Genomic DNA, 14,140 nt, shown 5'->3' with positions numbered 1-14,140 from the left:
TTTATTTGATACTGATAAATATTGAATTGATATTTTTAGTTATTTTTTATCATTTTTTCAATGGAGTAGTATAGGACTGTGCTTTGTCCTTTTTATGAATGAAAACAAATTATAAAGAAATAAATGTCTTACTGTTATCCAAGAAATAACAACTGTCCTTTCAATTTACCTAAAGTTGAAAATTGATTTTTAGAAGGTTTTCATTGTAAGTTAAATAGCACAGAATAAATATTACTTGTTAAACAATAGTTTAATGGTTGAAGGATTCTACACAAAGTATACACACAGACAAAAAGACACACACGTGAGCTTGCAAGCACACATATTCACAGGCATTATTACATTGAAATAAGACCTGGTAGGTAACTTCGATTCATGGAGATGTCAGTGAATATCACTCAGTCTAATGCTAGACACTAGAGCAAGCTACTAGCTGCTGAATAAATGGACTGACCCTGAATGAGCTGATACTGTAATAAAAGAATTTCCATAAAAACATGACTCTACACAGGAGTGTGATACAATTAAAGCCTTCTTTGAATCTTGAGCCAGACTAAACCCCAAATTCTGAATTGCAGGGCTTCCTGTGTTTTGCCTTGCAATCTTCTTTCTCCTGAATTCTCATTGTGATTCCACATTGGCATTCTGACCTCTCTTCCTGTTTCATGAAGTTTGCTTTCCACCCTGGACTCTGATTTTCCCTTTTGGACCTTGCCTCCATTTCTTGACCCTAAGTATTAGATTACTTCTATTCTAATATTTTGCTTTTGGTATTTGACCTTGGATTGACCCCAGCTCTAATTCCCCAGGCTTTGGGAGATCAAAGCTTCTTTCTGTGAGAGATTTTTCCATGTAAGGGGTACTCAAACCTAGCTGCCCATCACAATAACCTGGATAATTTGAAAAGTAAAATAGATTCCCTGGACTCCACTCCAAACTTACCAAATCAGAATCTGGAAAATGAGGCACAGGAATCTGTATCTTTTTAGGTTGTACAGGAGTGTCTGACAGGGAGCCAGATTTGAGAAACACAGATTTTCATGATTACTCCAAGTTAGATTAACTGATATTTTTAACTGAATCAACAATATCAACATCATGTATACATAATTTAAATCTCTCAAGAAAAACAAAGCCATTCTCTTAGCTTGTCTAAACTGTTAATTTTCTCATAACTAATTTGCTCATGCTTTCTTATATTTTGGTCCTATATCTTAATTATCAAAATGCTATACACTTTTTGTCTATTAAAAATATCCTCTAAAGTGTTTGTATCTAAAATCCAAGCAGCAGACTGAAATGTACTTCAGAAGATTTCTTCTCTAAAGGAATGTGGATTTCCTTTATTTTTTAATTTTTTCTTCATGTGACTTGGAAAGTTAATTAAATTTTAATACTTAATTTCCTGAGTCTGTAATCTTCTGGAGGTTGCTAATAAAAAGATTGATGAAAGGTGCCCCTCCCAACTTCAACATTTTTTTTTTCCAGAATGGAAACATGGTGGTTTTGAATGGACTGACTTTAAAATTAGTTGATGGGAGGCCAAGATTAGATTTCTCCATTGTTTATCATATTTTAAAAACAGGTTTCACTTTTTAGATACTAGTAATAAGTCTGACACTTGGAATAACATATTCCAGTACCTATGATGCCATTACTATCTTGCTCTAGGATTCAGTCCGTCTCATCCTAAGGTAAAACTGGAGGAACATGGCTTTATCTATCATATCCTCTCAGTCAGGCTTCTTTGCTCTGAGGCTAGCAGCTTGAAAGCAAGGCCCCAATACCTACCTTCTTGTGTTAGTTTCCTAGTGCTGCCACAACTAATGACCAGGAACTGAGTGCCTTCAAACAACAGAAATATCTCTCTCGCGCGCGCAGTTCTGGAAGTTGGAAGTCTAAAATCAAGGTGTCGGCAAGGTAAGTTCCTGGTAGAGACGCAGAGACAATGTTCTGTGCCTCTCTCCCACTCCCGTGGTTGAAGGCAGACCTTGGCCATCCTTGGCTTGCAACTGCATCTCTCCAGTCTCTGTTTCTTTTGTCATGTGGCCTTCACCCTGTGCTTCTTTGTGTTCAAATTTCTCTTTTTAGAAGGACAGCCAGTGTGACCTCATCTTAACCTGATTACGTCTGCAAAGACCCTATTCCCAAGTAAGGTCACATTTACAGATTCCAGGTGGATATAAGTCTTGGGAGAATACTGTATAGTTCTCTTTTCCTCTTTTTAAAACCTGTATATGCTCCAATCATACTAATGAGGATATGATTGAAATGGTTCTCTAAGCATGCTTTCAGAAAGCATTTATGTTGATAACATGAAATAATATGGGTGAATCGCAAATGCATTTTGCTAAATGAAAAGAAGCCAGATTTAAAAGGCTGTGTTATTCTAGTTATATCACATTCTGGAAAAAGCAAAACTCTAGAGAAAGAGAACAAGTCAATAGTTGCCAAACAATAAGAGTAGTGTGAAGATTTGACTACAAAGGACAACATGAAGGAACTCTTGGGGGTGGTGGAACTGGTGACAATGACTCAAATCTACACATTTGTCAAAACTCGTAAAACGGTACAACAAAAGATGAGTTTTACTATATGTACATTTTTCTAACTTTTTACAAATACAGTTATGCAAAGATCATGGATCTTGGACAGACCTGTGATCATATTCTAACTTTATCTGTTATAACCTGTGAGACATTGGACAAGTAATGTGATGTTTGGAAGATTAAGGTTTCCATAAAATGAGAATAACATTACTCATTCAGAATTTTTTTGCACGTGACTCAAATAAGCTTAAGAAAAGAAAGAAGAAATTTATTGGGTGAAATAATGGGTTCTACAAGGTAGACTAGATACTTAAGTAATGTTCTCAGGGAACTGTCTCATCATGTGTTGATCCCGCTTCTCTCTGTGCACATGTTTCATTGTCAAGCTGGTTTCTTGTGGTAGGGATCATGAATGCTAACAGTTCAAAGCCTACATCCTACTGGACAGTGGTCAAAAAATAATAGAGATCCTTTCTGACCTGGTACATATACCAAATCTCATTGAAGACCCAGATTATCTCCAGACATTTGCATTTTATTTAGCCATCTTGGGTATCCTGGCTACTCTTCTGGATAATTGGGAGGTGGCAAATGCACTGTGATAGAAATTTCCACCAGGACCACATGGAGTGGAGAAAGGATGATTCCCCTAAAAGAAGTATAAGGTGTTATTAACAGAAAAAGGGTGTTGGACTGGCAAAAACATTCCTCACTCTACTTGTTCTTAAAATTCTGAGAATTGAAAAAAGATGATTGAATTAAAATGCCTGACTTGCAGTATACTCTCAACCAATCTTAAACTTTCCCTCCCACCATTACTTTTCAATGGACATATGCAATATAACATTTACTTCTAAAACTCTTAGATCAGGCGCTTGCATAGCTATCTGTTTATACCTCGCTCAGCTTAGCATGCAGAGTCAACTCAAAGTTAGTTCTTCCTCAATCAGGTAGAGCTGATTTACTAGTTGAACTGAATGTAATATCAGAATGTAAACGAATCAGAAAAAAGGCCTATTGGCACTGAAACATTTCTTTTACTACATTTTAAATGTATACCATTTCTGATATGAGGGCTGAGAAATCATTGAGACAATGAGAAATCATTGTCAAGCACTTCTGTCTATACTTTTTTCATCATTTCTGAGGAAGAATGATGTGCACATCTAGATAGAGTACAAATTTCTAAGTGACTTCACAACTTCAAAACTTGCAAAACCTGCTCCACATAAACAATCATTCTAATTAATCAATGGGAAAGGCATGTCATATCGAAGTGTTGAAAACACCATCTTAAGCGAACTGTATTAGTTACTTATTGCCACAATAATGTCGCAGAAACACAACCGCAAAACCTCAGTGGCATAGAACAATAAACATTAATTGCTGACACATCTGGGTCAGCAGTGGATCAGATACGTGGCTTTACTAATAGGAACTGGGCTTTCTCACATGCCTGAGAGCAGCTAAATATCAGTTGTTAGAGTTCACTTTTAGTTGGGGCTTTTAGAGCAACTTGTTTCTGCTCCACTTTTCTCTCATCTTTCAGCAGGCTAGTTCTGGCATGTTCTCATGACAATGGCACAGGTGCAAGGAAACAAGTGGAAACATGCATGTACTTTTTCAAGACTTTGCTTGCCTCAGATCTGCTAATATCCTATTGACACCAAGTCACATCTAGACCCAGAACTAAGGGGCAGGGCAGGTCGCCCACATGTGTGGGTGGGCATGTTAAAGTCACAAGCAAATTTTGATCTAAAAGAGTGTTGAAAAATTGGAGCCAAATGATGTAATCTACGACAGATTCTTACTAAATTTTATTACATCGAAGAGGTCATCAATTTTGCCATTAAGAAAGAAAAAAAGTACTCCAAATTAAACTACAACACAGCATTTGCTTGTCATGAAGAACTTTTATATTTATTGAAATAGCCATTTATTTGTACAAATATTTTTATGACTTGATGTGCATAGACAAAAAAGAAACTACCAGAAAGTAAATTGTGTAATATAGTCCTAAAAATTCTTCACATTCGGAGTATGACTCTTCTAAATTATGTTTAAACTATGAACCGTTGATATTTGTATTTTACCACAAAATATCATCCTTTGGTGGTATTGGTATATGCACCACTTTTTAAAATAATGCTCCACTAATTATTCCAAGTACTTTCTCAATCTTATCAGACATTAACAGATTAACAGAAAGTTATGTCCACTTAAAAAATACGTCTGCAAATTCTTTTATAGTCCTCCCTTCAAGAAGTGCAAGCTATTTCTCTTCCCCTTGTGGTTGTGCTGAATTTAGCGACTCACTTCTAGTGACTAGAATAAAGCAGAAGTGACTGTGCAGGACTTTGGAAACTAGGTCATAAAAAGCAAATGTGGTTTCCATCTTGGTTTTTATCTCTCTCTCTCTTTCTCTCTCTCTCTCTCTGTTTCCCTCTCTCAATCTCTCTGTCTCTCTCTCTTGGATGAATTGCTCTGAGAGAAGCCAAATGCCATGTTTGAAAGCATTCAAGCAGCCCTGTGGCGATATCCCCATGGTAAGGAACTGAGGCCCCTTGCCAAAAGCCATGTGAGTAAGCCCTTTTGCAAGCATATCCCCCAGGCCCAGTCAAGCCCTCAGATCACCACTGCAGGCTTCGCTAACAGCTTAACTGTAGTCTTATGAAAGACCTTGAGACAGAAACACCCAACTGAAATGCTTCCAGATTCATGACCTTCAGAAACTGTTTGATAACAAATATTTGTTGTTTTAAGCCACTAAGTTTTGCTCGTAATTTGTTACACAATAATAGATAACTACAATAGTACCCCATTATCCATGGTTTTGCATTCTACAGTTTTAGTTACCTGTGGTCAGCTGTGGTCAACAATTATTAAATGGAAAATTCTAGAAATAAATAATTCATAAGTTTTAAATTGTGTGCTGTTCTGAGTACGGTGATGAAATTTTGTGCTGACTTGTTCCACTCCACCCAGGACGTGACTCATACCTTTGTCCAGCGTATCCATGCTATAGACGTTACCTGCTCTTTAGTCACTTAGTAGCCATCTTGATTATAAGATCAACTGCTGTGGTATCACAATGTTTGTGTTCAAGTAAGTAACCCTTATTTTAATTAATAATCACCCCAGAGCATAAGAGTAGTGATGCTGGCAATTCAGATATGCCAGAGAAGCTGCAAAGCGCTTCCTTTAAAAGGTGAGTAACGTACAATAGGATATTTTGAGAGAGACCACATTCACATAATTTTTATGACAGTTTATTATTATATTTGTTCTATTTTATTATTAGTTATTGTTGTTAATCTTTTACTATGCCTAATTTATAAATTAAATTTTATTATAGATCTATAGCTATAGGAAAAAAAAAACATATATAGGGTTTGGTACTATCCAAGTTTCAAGCATCCACTGGGGATCTTGGAATGTATCACCTGCAGATCAGGGGGAATTAGTGTATACAGTTAGTATAAAGCAAAGGCTCTTAAATGACTTCCTGACAAGAATTCTAAGAAAATGAAGTTGTCCCATCTGGTCAACAGGAATAACAAATGTATCCTTATATGTCCAGATGCTCTGTTTCCATGAATTTCTGTATATAATACATTTTTGGTCTCAATATTGAATCATAAGACATTTAAAAAAAACAATTAAATGTGACATGTGTTATCCTCAAAATACTTCCAACGTAACTGAAATAATGACAATATAAATAACTGTGGCCAAGGTCACATATGTGCAGGCAATGATAACTGAGTCATAGTTATTTCCTGACTGAGAGCAATTGAAAGATTACATTGATTGTAAGATGCATCCCATTTTCAAAGATGTTAACATGTAAAAAAATTGGTTTTACCAGAAATTATAAAATATGGCATTTAATACCTCTCATGGGCACTTAAAGTTTCCAGACCAAATTTGGGTTAAAGATGGTGAGAGTTATGTTTAGGTTAGGATGTTAAATGGTATTTGTTTAGTTCACTGAGGAAGCAAGACTCCAGCTTAGCTGGCTAGAATCCCAATGGTGAGCTCATATGAGCATGGCTGCCAAAGGAAATAGTTTCTACCTTTATATTTATCATAAAGATAACAGTTGAAAGTGTTCCATGAGGCTGAACTCTGTGTCTTTTCATGCTCCTAGTGTGGCACAAGGCTTTGTATGTAATAAGGATTCAGTACATACATATTGAATGGATTATTGAATGAAAAATAAGTTTTTGGTATTTTAGCACATTTTTCTGTAACTACTTTTTGTACTGTTTGATTGAGAAATGTGCTTATTCTACATATTTTAATATGATGAATGATCTCTAGTAAGAGAGAACAATAAGCTTTTGACAGTGTTGTGTTTACCAGTCTAAGTTTGTGAAAACATCTGGGTGGGGAATAGATTCAATGAAGGGTTGTCACTGAAGAGGAAGAAATTTATCTACACTTGTGCTCTCAGGAAATAGCCAGGACATCCTTCTCTGAGTATTGTTTCTGTAACACTTTTTTTCTAAATGTTTGCACCTTAGGAGCATAGGATCAGATTGATCTGATCAATAATACTCTACAATTTGTGGCACACACTAACTCACTGCCTAGGTACAATGTCTCTTACTATTATCATTGATTCATTTATGTATTTATTTATACATTTGATTATGTTTCTCTCCGTTGAACTAAAATTCCACATTCTGCCGTGCCTTCGTTGTCATATATGCAATATTTGTCCTTCAGTTCTTTGTTTTATTTACCCTTATGTTATTCTATGAAGAATAAGTAGTATCATTATATTTGGTTTGTATTTAGATAAATTATTCTTTGATGCATATTTTATTTGATTTCCCAGCTCTTTCAATGAATGTTATTTTTTTCGTTTTTTGTTTTTCTCATCTATCTGTGTTGCTCTATGCAGGTCTAGTGTATTCCCTGTCTACTTTTGTTACATTTCATTTCTTCACTCTCATTCTGTTTTGAAATTTCCATACTACACACAATTTTATAGCAAACATCCTTTTACATGCTTCTTTATGAACTTTTGTGAGAATATTCCTGGGGCATATATATTCAGTAATGAAAGTTTACTAAGTGATAGTATGTATGCATAACATGTTTTACTCATACATGTTTAATCAACAAGGTATTCTTCTTGGAATTGGGCTACAACAATGGGCAAAACAAAGTCACCCAAACTTGAAAAGGTCACTCCAATTTTCACTTCCAGCACCTGAGGGCTTCCGTTTCCTTCTATGAAAGTGATGTTATGTGGACACAATGTTTAATCAATCTGGTTATGTATGAAGTGTTTTAATTTACATTTCACTGATTACAAAATGTACATCTCTTTGAATGATTACTGTTTGTATTTTCCTCTTTTATGAATTTCTTGTTTATATCAAAACATTTTAATATTCTATAGAAACCTTGAAGATATGCATACCCTGTGGGCAAGCAATTTCACTCCTGGTTATATAGGATAGAAAATTGTGGGTACCAAGTATCAGAGTGTTTATGTTAGCATTGTTTCCATAGATCAAATTTGAAATTAATGTAAATGCTCATCAATAGTATCTTAGACAAATATACTGTTTTTTTTAAATAATGGAATATTATAGAGTCATTAATATGAACATCCTACTGCTACACAAAACAAGAATGAATCTCACAAGCATATGTTGAATGAAAAAACTAGGCATAAAAGAGTACATGCTATAAGGTTCTTTTTTTAAAGTTCAATGTTCAAAAGTTCAAAATTAATCTATTTCATTAGAATCAGGCTATTGGTTACCTTTAGGAAGATGGGTGAAGTTAGTGACTATAAAAACACTTCAAGGGTGATAGTTTTTCCTGATCTGGGTGGTAATTGGTCTGTGTGAAATTTCATTAAGCTGTACATTTTTCAACATGCTTCAATAAATAGATTAGAAAATTCAATAAACTATTAGTGCATAAGTCTGCATTTCTAATTATTTCTTAAAGTACATTTTTTACGCTAGGAAGTGTGACCATTTGTCATGCATGTCTCCCACAAAGGACTTATAAAACTTATTATTATTGATCAATGAGAAAGACCAATGATTGAAAAAGAAATTATAATCAAATATCATAAATCCTATGATACATAGGGAGAATTCAAGATGCTATCAGACATCTATACCCGAATAAGACAAGTGTCTATTGGATATCCTACAAAATCTTTACAACATTATTGATTATATTCCCCAAATTGTTTTTCATATCCCCACGACAATCTTGTGGTTACCAGTTTATGCTTTCTAATCCCCTCACATTTTTCTTCAACCCCACCCCTCCCTCCCAACTAACAACAATCAGTTTTTCCTCTATATCTCTGAGACTATTTCTGCTCAGTTTGCTCTGACCAGTGCAGTGTACACCTGAAGCTAAAGGTGAATAATAATGAATGTCAACTATAATATATGTATAGTCACAGGATATGCAGTACAGCATAGGGAATATAGTTAATGGAATTGTAATAGCTGTATACGATGTCAGAGGAGTAGTAGATTGGGGGAGGGAGGTTATCACTTTGTAAGGGGTATAAATGTCTAACTATCACATTGTTTTGTACACCTGAAACTTAAAAAAAAAATTGCTATTGGAGTAGAGTGGGCTTGGCAGTAGCAGTCCAGGAATAAAGGAAAGCTTCTTAGATGGAATATACCTGGGGGGAAAAAAACAACAGACTGAATATGACATAGAGAACAATAAGAAAATGTATCTGGGAAAGAGAAAGGCACTGTGAAGGGATCAAGTTGAGAGAGTCTGGGTGAGATTTACAAGTTGAAAGGACAGTGTGGCTGGAGTTCAGAACCAGGGCTGTGTAGAGGCTCCTCAAAAAACTAAGAGTAGAATTACCATATGACATAACAATCCCTCTCCTGAGTATCTACCAAAAAAATCCGAAAACATTTATCTGTAAGGATATATGTACTCTGATGTTCATTGAAGCTTTATTTATGGTGACTAAGACATGGTAAAAACCAAAGTGTGCTTCGATAGATGATTGGATAAAGAAGAGGTCACACACACACACACACACACACACACACACACAATAGAATACTATTCTGCCATAAGAATAGATGAAATAGTACCATTTGTGACAACGTGGATGGATCTTGAGATTATTATGCTAAGTGAAATCAGTCAGACAGAAAAAGTAGAGAACCATATGATTTCACTGATATGAGGGATATAAAACTGAAAACAGCAAAAGAACAAGAGAATCAAGGCTGAAGTGAAAACGTGGATCATGAGGGCCTTGTGACCCTGTTAACAAAACTCTGCTGTATCTTATCTACTGTAGGGCAAATAAATGGTGAAATAATAAGGTTTGCCTTTCAGGCCTCATTCAGACTCCAACATAGAGAGTAGCTTGGAAATGAGCAGTATTAGAGTGAGGGAAACCAATCAAAGAGGGGACAGTAGCAATAATTCAGGTGAGAAAGGATGGTGGCCTGAAATCTTCTTGTGGTAGAGTAAAATAAAGTGGACAGACTTTAGAAATACCTAAAAGGCCAAAATAACTCATGATTTGATGGACATGATAAGTAGAAGAAATGAGAAAAGTTGAGTATCTTTTATTGATTTCAGGTTTAGTGGTTTTTTTTGTTTGTTTGTTTGTTTGTTTTTCCTTAGAAATTAACCAACACTTTCAAATGCTTTCAGGAATGGTTTTGAGTGCTTTTAACTATTTACACTAAGTTTTTATAATTACAGCATGTATACTGTGCTTATACTGTTCACAGCCATGACTACAAAAAAAAATAATGGAATATCTTGAGGAGGACAGCTTAATGTATTATACTCTCTTGAAATAAAGTAAAAGTCTGAAATATCTTCATGAGACTAAAAAGATTTAGGTAAGCAGAAATAAATCAGATTGTTCCAAAGTTTCTGTAAATTTTTTGTAGTTTATAAATGATGAAATTTCAGATCCCTTCTGAAAACACGGTAATACAGATAATTTAAAATAGATAAATTAACACACACCCCCCTCACTTAATCTGCTGTGCTCAGAAACATTGACTGATTGACTGACTACTCATATTTGCCATTTCTACAGCCAAATATTGGGAAGATAACTGCTGGTACTGTGTGATTTGAGAATTGCCAAAAGGACCATCTGGCTGACGGATTATAGGTTTCTAAATTATTACCTCTTTTGGCTTTATGTTTCTTAAACTTGAGGAAAGCACAGCTGTAACCAAACAAATCAACCAAACTATGGTAAGCTATTGATGTTGACTAAAATTATTTATTATTAAAATGTTACTTAAATATATATAACATAAAATTAGTAATAAACTTATAACTCATACCAAAGCAAATTTAAAAATTAGACAAAGCTATAAGGTTAATACTGAAATTAATAGTTGATATAATATGATCATTGATGGTGTTTTGCCAAAATTAATTTGCTGCTCACAACCTGTACCAGATGACTGAATTATCCCACTATTTCTCAATTCTAATCAGTATAAAACCTTTGGCAAGCAGTGCTGACATTTGGACATCATTTAGTGCAAACTCATCATTTACCATTAAATGTATGTCTGCTTATTTCTTGTTAGCCTGAGGCAATAAAATAGGGCTATTAGCCACCAATAAAAAAGTAAACACAAACTCCAAGAGTTACAACTGTAAGAAATATTAAGCTATCCAGCGGTCATTCAGAGGATCCAAAACATACTTATACATTATTTTTTTTAAGATATCATCCAAAGATAATCATCAAATGATTAAAATTTTGAAATTCTCCTTGAGAGCTCTCAGAATTTGTGAGAAGCCATTTCTTTGACCAGAACCAACTTGTGTAAAAGTGGATTAAGACTTGATAGGCAAGAGTTAAAATGCACATATTATCTGTGAAAAGTGGCACCCCGTATCTTTTTGTACCCTAACTCAAAGTAATTTGATAGGACAAGGGAGTGCCTTGAAGACAAGGGAAGACAATCCTCTTTGATTGGAGTTAAAGGGTTAGGAAATGAAGCATTTGTACATAAAGCGTTTCTAGTGATGATACAAAACTTTTGTAAGATACTAGAACGCACTAGCTAACAGATTCCAGTGTCTGTCATACAGGAAAAATAAGGTAATTAAAAATGGTCTGAGGAAGAATGTACAGCTTAATTTGAATACTTAAAAATGTTTTGTTTCTGACATTAGTAAATATATAGATGCAGTTATATTATTCTATTTAATTCAGCCATGCCTGTGTAGCATTATAATACTCAGGAAAGTAAATAGGCAGATTTCCAAAATAAACAGTTTCAACCCCCAGAGAGATTATTTACACTGCTAACTGAGGCAAACAAGCTTTCAGAAAAGATTTATGGTTGGCAATTTGGGCATAGGAAATACTATGGATTGTGTATATTTATGACTTTTCTCTGATTTGAGTAGAAACACCTGTTTTAAAAATAATTCTATATGGACAGACAGATTGTATACTTTAGAAATGGTTAACCTGGTATGAAATGGAATAGTCTAAGAAGCAATCCAGTTGGGAGAAGATTTTACCATTTGAAAAATCTTGGAAAATGCAGCACCTCTTTGAAAAAAAAAATTTTACTAGGCGTCTTAAACCACAGATCTGAGTCTCAGACCTAGCAATACTGAGCTAGCTACATAGTTCCTATGGGTTTAAGTTTTGTTCACTATAATAGGAAGGAGTTTGCTCAAATAATCACTGAATAAACCTCTTTATATCATTAAATTCTGTTGCTAAAGACATTTCCTCCAATCTGTACGCTTGACCTCTGCAATATTAATATTAAACAAAAAGAGAAATAGGTGATCGCTCCCTTTAGTTATCTAATTGGATCTCACATATGTCACATAAAGAGTATTTCCAATAGTGCACTATTGGTTAGACTGCAAATCGGTGCAGTCCCTATGGAAACACATGGAAGTTCCTCAAAACTTTAAAATTTAAGAACTACCTATGATCTAGCAATTTTACTTGTGGGTATTTATCTGAAAAAAAATATTGAAAACACTAATTCAAAAAAAATATGCATCCTTATGTACACTGCAGCATTATTTACAATAGCCAAGATATGGAAGCAACTGAAGTGTCCATCAACAATTAGATAAAGAACATGTGGTACATATATGCAATGGAATATTACTCAGCCATAAAAAGAATGAAATCTTGCCATCTACAACATGAGTGGACTTAGAGGGTCTTATGCTAAATAAAATACAGACAGAGAAACACAAATACCACATGATTTCACTTGTATGTGGAATCTAAAAAACAAAATAAACGAACAAGCAAAACAGAAACAGACTCATCGATACCGAGAACAAACTGATGGTTGCCAGATGGGAAGTAGGCTAGGGGCTCGGTGAAGAGAGTAAGAAGTAGAAATTGGTAGTTGCAAATAGTCTCATGGGGATGTAAAGTACAGCATAGGGAATATAGTTAGTAATATTATAATAACTATGTATGGTGCCAGGTAGTTTACTAGACTTACAAGGGGAATCAATTTGTAAGTTATATAAACGTCTAACTACTATGTTGTACACCTGAAACTAATATAATATCGAGTGTCAACTGTAATAGAAACCGTTTTTAAAAAAGGAGTATTTCCATATCGTCCTAAATATGAGCTTGGTCCTAAAAGTCTGGGTAGTAAATCTTAACTGACAAACTACGTCTGTACTTCAGTTGCAAAAAGAAAGAAAAACAAACCATATTTTTATAATAATGTTCTCATTATCTCAAACTTTGGGGGGAAAAAAAATCATTCCCGTCTTTCCTATGGCCACCCTCAGGAAAAGAACCTATCCTTAGGACTTTACAGTAAATTTATTTATTTTTTGTTTATTTAGTATAATCAAGCACTTTTTAGCCGGAGAAATGGTGCCTCAAGACTACTACAGAATTATACAAAATCTTGGTCCATTAATGATCAAATAAAGAATGTAGTCTTTCTGAGTTCCTAAAATATTTTCATACTAAGAATCTGTTTTGCTTTTTTTGTTTGTTTGTTTTATTTTTCTTCTTTCTTCCTCCCCGTTTACTATTTTTGTTTTGCTTTGTTTTGTTTTTTACTTCTAATTAATATAACAATGTTTTTCCTAGTGATGACTCTTCAAGGCAAGCAAAACCAAGTTGGTTAGATCTTTTCTTTCCATGACATATTATGTTGTCTGGCATTCAGAAAAGCTCAATTTGGGTGGCCATTCTAGAGAGGTATAATATGCTATGTGGGTGGGCCAAAATCAAAGAGTTGCCTCAGACTTCTGTCCCCAGAATAGCCACAGGAAGTTCTTTGATCTCTGGATTGTCCCATCAGCCTCTATCTACTGCAATAGGCTTTTCTTTGGGTTGGGGTCCTTAACAGCTGATCCTTTTCTGCTCTGTTTTTTAGAATCTACTACAGAAAATGCCATATTTTCAATCATTCCTTAGGTTGCTTTTATTTACCTGAGTCTTCTAATAACACTTCTAAAGAACCCAGGGTTCTAGAAAGTTTCTATGGGGTTTTTATAATTCCAAATATGTTATTTAAATATGCAGCCACTAAAAAAAAAGAAGAAAGAAAGAAAGAAAAATAAACTTAAGC

The 14,140-nt window shown here is 34.6% G+C and overlaps 1 long non-coding RNA gene across 1 annotated transcript in view; it reads left to right on the top strand.

Annotated features, from left to right (window-relative positions):
* Positions 1-2,100: 2,100 nt before the first annotated feature.
* The window catches only part of LOC141570112 (uncharacterized), an 81,048-nt gene continuing 69,008 nt past the window's right edge, over positions 2,101-14,140 (top strand). The window contains exons 1-2 of the long non-coding RNA XR_012494011.1: positions 2,101-10,426; positions 10,630-10,793. This is a non-coding gene — a long non-coding RNA (uncharacterized LOC141570112). The remainder of the gene's footprint in view (positions 10,427-10,629; positions 10,794-14,140) is intronic.

Source organism: Rhinolophus sinicus, linkage group LG02 (assembly GCF_036562045.2).
Source record: "Rhinolophus sinicus isolate RSC01 linkage group LG02, ASM3656204v1, whole genome shotgun sequence".
NCBI lineage: Eukaryota > Metazoa > Chordata > Mammalia > Chiroptera > Rhinolophidae > Rhinolophus > Rhinolophus sinicus.
Note: the sequence above shows the minus strand (reverse complement) of the source record. Positions and strands in the feature narration are given on the sequence as shown.